Source organism: Sinocyclocheilus rhinocerous, unplaced genomic scaffold (assembly GCF_001515625.1).
Source record: "Sinocyclocheilus rhinocerous isolate Xijiao unplaced genomic scaffold, SAMN03320098_v1.1 scaffold1292, whole genome shotgun sequence".
Taxonomy (NCBI): Eukaryota; Metazoa; Chordata; class Actinopteri; order Cypriniformes; family Cyprinidae; genus Sinocyclocheilus; species Sinocyclocheilus rhinocerous.
The window spans coordinates 921,951-932,116 of NW_015656599.1; the positions used below are offsets into that span (position 1 = coordinate 921,951).

At 34.9% G+C, this 10,166-nt stretch overlaps 1 long non-coding RNA gene across 1 annotated transcript in view; it reads left to right on the forward strand.

The window, feature by feature from the left end:
* Positions 1-2,919, forward strand: part of LOC107720369 (uncharacterized) — a 23,057-nt gene extending 20,138 nt beyond the window's left edge. Inside the window, exon 4 of the long non-coding RNA XR_001637606.1 lies at positions 2,910-2,919. This is a non-coding gene — a long non-coding RNA (uncharacterized LOC107720369). The remainder of the gene's footprint in view (positions 1-2,909) is intronic.
* The last annotated feature ends 7,247 nt before the right edge of the window (positions 2,920-10,166 follow it).

The window sequence follows — 10,166 nt, forward strand, 5'->3', positions numbered from 1 at the left end:
TAATACATATATACACACAATATACCATTGTCATCCATTTGAATGTGATTGAATGTGGCCCTCTTGATTGTGAAGTTGAGTGCCTTATTTGCTGTGTAGCTGAGGAGGGCTATCACAATGAATGTGTGATTCTACATTAGATGTTTTAAATTGTGAAGAGCATGTTTTTTGCCGCCTCTGTAACCCACTCTGATTTTTGATGCACTGTTGGATGCATTAGTACCTCTACGCTTTCCAAACCTCCAAGCACCCGTTCCTGCCAAACAAGAGCCATTTTGTTAGTTACGTTCTTCCAGAGTCACTTTAGCTAAATCCACACTTCACAGCTAATTAAGAAGAGCGCTGCACTCTCGTGTGCCGTGTAGGTGGTAAGAGTGTAACATTTTGCATGCCAGTGCATATTGCACACGTCTTTCTTTATGTTTTCCAGTGAAATCATCTAAATAACCCTAAAACAAGATATTTATTGAGAATTGTTTAATTGGATGGTGTTGTATGTACCAAAATGGAGCTAAGTCAATGCTATGTTGGTAAAATATTAGATAAATTGCTAGATAGTGCACAATAAGTTCAGGAATATGCATTATGAAACTAAATAGTGTCATTTTTGATTTCATGTTTATTTTAAAAGCCGCTTCATCTGTTAGCTTAACTTGGTTAGCCTTTGTTTTTTTTATCTAAACAACAATGTGTGTTGCTAACAGCCATGTTGTTCTATAAACCACTTTATTCACATTTGATTCAAGGTTTAGTCATCTACATAGTGTCATTAGGTTGTGACTGTGACGCAAGTGCTCTCCGGATATCCTATTGGCCGATGTTTTTCAGCTGTTGGCTCTTCAGCTTATTAGCGCTGACGCATTTGTGGAGTATCTGGAACTCAGCAGCCCTCCACCCTCCAGAATCATTTCCTTTTGCCTTTATCTTCTGACAGTGCTCATACATTGTGTGTGTAATTGCTAATATCTAACTGCTATGCAGCTTCCCGAAACAATATTAGTTCATCAGTCCTTCTTCGCCCAGAGCACAGTAGTTACAGCTACTTGCTGTGTTACACAGAGTGATCTCAAATGTAGAAATGTAGAAAAAACTTGTAGAAATTATTACTAAATTAGCATAATAATGTTCTTAAAATTTCCACTCCAACTTGTAATGCATTAAAAAATGTACATTTCAGAAATGCATGAACAGCTACAAATGTTTTATTCAAAAGATAAAAATGGAGTTATCGGTTTTTGGAAATGAACTCTTCATATTCTGTAATACAGTGTATTACAATGCTATACTAAATATATATGAGTCAAAGACAAGACGTCCCATTTTGGTGTCTGCATTAAATACAATTTACAAAAGTGATTTTATAAACATAAAAAGCATATTAAATGCAAGTAAAGTAATGTGGAAATAAAATGTCAAAATGTGGGTGAAATAATGTTTCATCATCATTCAACTTAACACAAACAGCATACTTATTCTGACTTAAAATATGTGAAAGGAAAAGTTATCATACTAAATTTTATTATATTTTAAATAATATTTTAATTATTTTTGCTCAGAAAATAATTGAATTAAACAGGACACATTCTAATGTACAAAAGCAGCCCTTTCGTAATATATTATTGATAAATATCTTTTAAAATATAAGTTATAAAACGTTTAAAAAGGCAAATTATATATAAAACAAATATTGAAAATATTTATATATCTATCTGTGTGTGTGTGTGTGTGTTTAAAATAGTTATTGTTCTGGTTTTTTTTGCACATATTTCATGACAAATATGTTGTTTCTGTTCAGTTAATACAATTCTAAATATATTTCCTTTATTTATTAATAAATTCTAAACTATTAAAGCATAAAATAAAAAAAATAAATCAAAAGTTTATATATATATATATATTAGTAAAAATATAATATAACATATAAAATATATATAATATAGTTTTATAGTTTCATAGCTCCGTATATGTAATAGTTATTGTGCTTTTTTCATTCTTTGCACATATTCCATGAAAAATCTATTTATTCTATTAAATTCCCTATATTTTCTGCTCTGAATGGTTCCATGTGTTGCGTGCGTCTTGCTGAAGTGCAACACAGGTCACCTGACCTCTATTACTGTCCTTCAATTTCTTTGTACTTTTTACACCTCCTGGCCATTAAACTGCCTGCTGTTTTCCCACAACATTGCTTTATCTCTCTAATACACAGCATGCTGGACAGACACAGACATGCTTTATGAAGAATTATTAATTTATTTAGAAAAAATATTTAGTTTGAGCCGCCGAAACATGTCAATCGTGCTCTCTGCATTGAAAATGCTTCACCAAAGTACATTAAACAGCTCTTGTGTAAGTTAAATGGTGGTTTAACACAAAGGTGAATTACTCATTAGTGTTGGGCGATATGCTCAATTTTCATATCGTCCTATCGTCAGCCTGTGAGATCGCCGATACACGATATCATCGTGCTAATTTATGTAATTTACTTACATTCTAAAAAAAAAAAAATCCGTTAAAAAAAGGAAAAAGTACTGGCAGCTCATTACCCAGACTTTGTACCGTAATTAAAAAACAAAAATTTTCTGTTAATTGAAGGTCTGCCTACAGTAAAAAAAAAAAACAGGACTTTTTAATGGTGCATCTATATATATTAAAAAACCATATAAAGCAAATAAATCCAGCACAATATAGGAATTGAACATGGTTTATTTTTACTTCATGTAAACATTCTTAAAATGAAAAATGCCTGTATTGTGGAAGACAATTTAGCTTTAAACAGTAACAGACAGAATTAGAAAAAGAAAACATGAGCACTCGTACAATACAGGTGTTGCACCAAACAGTGGTCACAAAATTTAAACTTCACAAACTGAAACAGTCAAGATTTAAAAAAAAAAGTCCTATAAGAGAAGACAATATTTTTTTATAGGGATAGTTCACACAAAAATGTGAATTCTGTCATCAATTACTCATCCTCATACCATTCCAAACCCATAAGACTTTCATTCATCTTCAGAACACAAATGAAGAGTATTTTTTAATGAAATCTGGGTGCTTTCTGTCCCTCTATTGATAGCCTATACCACTTTCAAGGTCCAGAAAGGTATAAAGACATCAATAAAGTATGTGACTCCAGTGGCTTGACAACAATTTTTTTGAAGTGATGCAAATTATTTGTGTGGAAGAAAACAAAACAAAACAAAACAAATGATGTTTTTTTTTTCACAATGCATACATGTTGAGTTGACATGAGAGCAGATGTTCTAACAATACAACCCATCCCAGAAGCCTTGCACTTGTTACAAGCAGAGAAAAAAGGGACACTGCATGCAAGCCTCATGTACTAAAGGTCCTGTTTTTTTTGTTTTTTGCAATTGTGCTCACATTGGTGCCTTTTTAAAAATGGTGTCAACACAACACATAATAAGCACTGTGGTTCTCTCGTGAACTATGATCTATGCTGAAGTGAAGATGTTTTGTGAACAGAAAGCACTCATGTTGCTTCTTAAAATTGATGTTAAGCCACTGGAGTCACATACTTTAATGATGTCTTTATACCTTTCTGGACCTTGAAAGTGGTAGTTGCGTAGGCTGTCAATGGAGGGACAGAGAGCACTCAGATTTCATTAAAATGATCTTCATTTGTGTTCCAAAAATGAACGAAGTTTTACAGGTTTGGAACAACATGAGGGTGAGTAATTACCAGAATTTTCTTATAATATTTTTGGTGAACTCTCTCTTTAAGTTAGATTACTAACCTGTAATTCACGCTAAATTATCTAAGTGCTAAACTTCAATTGGCATGATTCTGCAACAACACTTTCTTGTACAGCATTTGAAAATATGGAACAAAGATTTGTTCACTCATGCTTGACATTTCAATGTGAAACTAAGAAAACTATATAATTTGAAGTAGGAGCATGTGAGACGCAGGGCTCCAAGTGTTTGTGCACTCTTAGTATACCGCTCACCATGTGCCAGTTTGAGGAAACTACTGAACACAGCCTCCAGGTTTTTTCCCCCTTTATCTGCATGTTTAGTCCAAGTTTCATTTTGAGATTTGAAAAAAGCTCAAATGTTACATGGATTTTCGAAGTTGTTCATGCAAGAGTTGCCTTCATCTCAACCCTCGTTCAGGATTTCTTCACAGGAAAACTCTAAAAGAAATGGATATGACAAAAAATGAAATTAATGAAACTGAACAGAGTAACATGCAGGTTGGAGATGAAAAAGCAATCATACAGTATTTTAAGTTCATTATTAAATCAACTGCTATCCCTAATACTTTCCAATTCAAACAATTGTTTATAAATTGCTTAACTTACATTTCCAATGGTCTCCATTTGCATCTGTCATATGAGCTTGTCAGATCAACTATATCTTACAATATACTTCATTATTTTCAACGAAATAAACAGCAACACAACCAAATGCTTTATACACATTTCATAACATATGTGTTGCTTACTTCTGTATGAATTCCAGCGTAAGTGCCATCTCCTCTGGGTATTTGTAGCTAACAACCGCAACAGGGGAGGAGATGTGGTTAACTTCATTTAACAGGGGAGGAGATGTCATTAACTTCTTGAATGACAGCGATCTTGAACTGCCCATCACCTTAAACAAAAAAAGACATTACAAAATTACCATATAAATAATGACAAGCAGCTTTGAACACACCTTTGAAGGTGTGTTCAGCAACCAACTTCATTTCAATATTTAACACTAATGTTAAATAAAAACTGTTAATAAAACAGAATACAAACCCATGATAAGAATGCAGGGGTGCTTGAGATTCACAGTACAGCAGCAATTACGTCCTGTCATTAGAAAGAAAACAAAACAAACACTATGAATGTCATGAACTGCTGTCCCTTTAAAACATGACGCATATCTGACACACATCCAATCTACTTGTCTACTCCCGTCTTTACGGTCAATTAAGACTTTTTAATTCATTTTAGACTGTGTTGTTTACGAGGTCACTCACCAAGAACGGTCATTTTGGCATAATGTCGTGTGCATTTGTCCATTACAGTGCGAAAGAGAACTCAAAGCGCTGCTGGCGCGCTGTCTGATGTCTGATTCGTCGGATGCCTGTGTTCACTCAGCCGCTTCACAGACAGCCTGCTAGTAACGTTACCGAATTGATTTCTCTTTAGCATGTTATCGTCCTTGTGTGTGTAAAACAAGACAATAAAAGGTCTAAACTTACCACATTTTGCAGAAAAGGTGATAGTGTAATCCTTGAAGAATTCGCGATGCCAGATCTTCACTTAGTTGTATCTTCATCTCTTTTAAATTAAGAAAGATGTAAATGGTCTCTCCTTTTCTCGACAATTCCTCTGCCAGCTTTTGTTGAAGGCATTAAACTAACTACATTAGTACTGCGCTTCAGATTTATCACAACTGCTTCTCTTCAGTAATGACAGATGCTTGAAACGATATGATCAGCACTAAATACAGCGCATCAACAACAATTAAAAGAGTAACCTCCGTAAGTAAGATGTGTGATAAGCAGAAAATGTTAAATGTGACGGCTCCGACATTCATTTGCCAAACAAGCCAGACCTTAACTAAATTAATGTTGACACACATCCGATCTACTCCCGTCTTTACGGTCAATTATTTTAGACTGTGTTGTTTACGAGGTCACTCGCCAACAACGGTCATTTTGGCATAATGTCGTGTGCATTTGTCCATTACAGTGCGAAAGAGAACTCAATGCGCTGCTGGCGCGCTGTCTGATGTCTGATTCGTCAGATACCTGTGTTCACTCAGCCGCTTCACAGACAGCCTGCTAGTAACGTTACCGAATTGATTTCTCTTTTGCATGTTATCGTCCTTGTGTGTGTAAAACAAGATAATAAAAGGTCTAAACTTACCTCATTTGGCAGAAAAGGTGATAGTGTTATCCTTGAAGAATTCGCGATGCCAGATCTTCACTTAGTTGTATCTTCATCTCTTTTAAATTAAGAGAGATGTAAATGGTCTCTCCTTTTCTCGACAATTCCTCTGCCAGATTTTGTTGAAGGCATTAAACTAACTACGTTAGTACTGCGTTTCAGATTTATCACAACTGCTTCTCTTCAGTAATGACAGATGCTTGAAAGGATATGATCAGCACTAAACACGCTGCATCAACAACAATTAAAAGTTAATAAACAATTAAAAGGGTAACCTCCGTAAGTAAGATGTGTGACGATAAGCAGAAAATGTTGAATGAGACGGCTGCGACATTCATTTGCCAAACAAGCCAGACCTTAACTAAATTAATGTTACGTCAACAGTTTATGTGACATTTAACAACATAGTCTATAATTTACCACGGAAGTGTAGAAACAGGTTCCCCAAATTTGAAAGCCGACTTTAAAATGAAACTTTGACCAAGAAGTTCTCCGTGAGTAATGGCGCCTGCTCTTGCACTGTTTTCGCGCCGAAAAGCGACCAAGGTTCTCGCTCCCACAATGCAAAGCGTAATTCAAAAATACGGGAAAACGCATGTAAAAACCAAAAAACGGAAAAATTACTTTAAATATTACGGTATATTGTACTGTATATTGACAGTTTTTTCTTACAGTGTAGTTTCATTGCGGGAAAGTGAACCAATGCCAACGTAAGGCTAAAAGCAGCCTAATGTTTTTTATATGACTGAATTTGTATTTAACAAATTAATAGAAACATCGTAAGTTACTAATTATAATGCGTACATTTCCTCAGTTATTCAAAAAGTAGCTACAGAAAACGAGCAAAGAACATTACATTACCAAAAAACATCATCACAAGCTCAGTCTAGCGCGAGTTTATGCACTTTAAAAACACTCCCGTTAAAATCAGTGAATATACACTGTATGATGAATAAATCTCTTATACTTACATCGCACGTAGATCTGCACTTTGTTGTTTATGATGAGAGAATTTGCGAGTCATAATTCAGTCAGCGCGCGCTGAACAACGAAACTCTGCTGTTTCAGTGATGACTCATCTGAACGCCTCTGATTGGCCATTGCATTCATAAACTCAGCATAATTGTGTGTGATTGGTTAAAACGCGCAATACTGTAAAAACGCGGAAAAAGAAATATAATGCAACCAATAAGCCCTAGTATTAATTAGATAGTATTAGCCTGATAATAATAATAATATTAATAATAATAATAATCGTCTTGCTATCGTCAAAGGCATCAGCCACAGGTGATATCGCTGACTATCGTCGATACACGATACTATCGTCTATCGGCACAACCTTATTACTCATATTAGCTCCAGGCTCATGTGTCACTAAACACTGGACTGAATAATTGAGGAATTAGAAGAGTAATGTGCTCCTACTTTGATCTGTGTGTTTTATTAATATTTAAACAAAGCTTTGTGTAAGGTAGAAGTACACAATTATCCAAACAATTATCTTCACTTAAGATACAAAAGCTTGTATCAAATGGGTACAACTGGCTCAAGGCAACCCTTAGATTTATTTTATTTATTTTTTTAACTGGTACTAATTTGATGTTTATTTAATGAAACATTTCATGTCTTTATAAGTATTCAATAAGTGCAATACATGCAGTATGATGAACTTTCATACCTCACATTTCACAATTCTTTTGATTGCAGTAACAAAAATTCAAACATGACCATGGCTTTGCTAGCATCATGAAGAGCTATGCTTTATTCAGTAAAACATGTTGAGTTTATTTATTATGTAAATTCCCAGAAAGTAAATGTAAGAAACTGGAAGTTAAGCATTTGGCTGAATCTGTCATTGCTATCATCACCTCAGCTTGGTGTCTCTTCAAAAAGTCTGTAAACAATAGTAAACACTGTCGTTGTTGAAAAAATTAAATATTGATGTTCCAGCACTGTTTTAAACAACCCTGTCAACATTTATATATGAGATGTACACAATCGTACAACTGAAACGCAAATCCATGAAGTTGTCCCAGACAAAGCCTGGTGAAAGCGTTGTGCGTTAAGAGATGAGCCATCACCTGGATCTATATCCTGCTACAGATGGTGTGCTATTTATTGAAAAGTCTCCCCGAACCTCCATTACCCACAACAGGTTCTGTCTGAATATGCCAGTACTCTGCGTTAATACCCTCTGGATCTCATCCAGTCCACTTGTCCAATCTCCCATCCAAATATACTGTACTTTCAACTAGGGAGAAGTTTTTAGAATTGTGCTCAGCTAGTTTGTAGAGTTGAGTTGCAATAGAAAAGTTAAAACTATGATATCATTACAGACGAAAAGGGGTTTTCAAGCATCAAAACAATGAAAGTTTACGACAGCTTTTTACAGTTTCCCCCCATACTTTAGAATGTACAGTATCCGGTTTAATTTCTTTTCTTTTTTTTTTCTCTGAGCAAAACTATTTTTTTTTTACCATGCTTTACAGAAGACACCCACTAAACTCATTCAGTGTGACAATAGTTCATATACCAAAAAATCTTGTCGGGCATATTTAGAACCAGAATCATTAAACAACTCTATTGAAAGATCACAGTGCAGCCACCAAAACTAACGTTTTTTTCGAATCCTGTTTTCTTGGAATACTGTTTTAATTGATAATCATTTTATAGATTTTCCTGTGTCTTCAATCTCACATTTTGTTTGTAGTCTGTCACTTAACTTCTTTCCAAGCAGACAGAATATCCATATCGGATAAGATCTGAGAAGATGAACAACACTTCCATCATTAATAGACAGACATTTTAGTAGAGCACTTAAATGACTTTCATTTAATTTGCTCACATTTCTTACGTCAGGTAAAACTGTGAGGGTCACACTTGCAATTTAAATTATGAATTATGTAGCCGTCCCTAAAAAAGGGACTTTTATTTTCTTGCAAATTTATTTCACTTGAATTTGGCACTTGAATAGTGTTTGGGAATAGCAGGAAAAGTGCATTTATACCTATGTTTTTAGTGTTTATTTGTTAATTTATTTATTATTTGATTTGATTTTTAACAAAAGAAAAAGAAAAAAATGAAATACCAACTTAAATGCCAACATTTCTTAATAATAATAAAAAAAAATAATAATAAAAAATACTGAATTAGAAAGCTAGGAATGACCTGGGCACAATAGACAAACCCCATGTTAATTGAAGCAACAGTGTGAAATGGGCTAGATGCACTTTATTAATGAACCTCTGTGTGGCGGAAAGGCTGTTTTGCCAAAAATAGAATCTGAAACAAAAACAATGTAGCATGGCAAAATGCAAACTTCACTCATTACCAGAATGGCTACGTCTGCACTAGATTTAATGGCTTTGCCAAGGGTGCAAATTTGTAGCTAATCTTCATTGCTAATGCATGCTGGTTATTAGGAATACGAAGGCCTCGGGTTGTGAGAAAGTGCTTTTAACATCCACATGGGATTTACCTTCTACTGTGGTGTAGCTCACTTCTGTCAGGGAGGAAGGAACAATCTGGGACATCAAGGTTTAGAAAACGTAAAAGTGATTAATGCTTGTAGCTCCACTTGTGGCGCATGCATTTGCTTATTATAAAAATTGCAGGTCAGATGCTCCTGAAGTTTCTTTAAGAAGGTAATCGCATCTGAAAAGAATTTCAATATTGGCTTGTTATTATGGATTGGATGTTATTTGGAGATTTCATAACATCTCGTTCCATTGCTAATGGCAAAAACTCAATTACGCGGTTAGGACCGAGCGCATCAGACTCCAGTGTGGCTTTAAACCAATTCTGTGTTTTGTCCACAAATTGTTGTCGTAAATTGATATCAGTGAGGCGGTAATTTTGTTCCGCGTATTGAATGCACATCGCGACTCACTGTTACAAAGGGGATCCGCGTTTCTGCTGCAACCTCTGATACCCCCAATGATTTCACATTGTTTGTATCCAGGCAACCCACGGCAACGTAATTATCATTCAAGTAGGGAAGCATCCACTTTTTTTTTTTTTTTTACATGCACGCTCAACCATCTCCTATCATTTATGGATGAAACAACAAACAAAGGATTTACAAACCCTGTCACATCCCACTAAAAGCACCTAAAATAGCCACAAGGCGAGAACATATTCTTCTAATGCTTGCTTGACTTCCGCTTGTATTGAGGTTGAACTTGTGCGACATGCTTCCACTGAAATCCCGCCGCATTTACAGCCAGTTATGTATTATATTCATTTAGTAACATAAATATA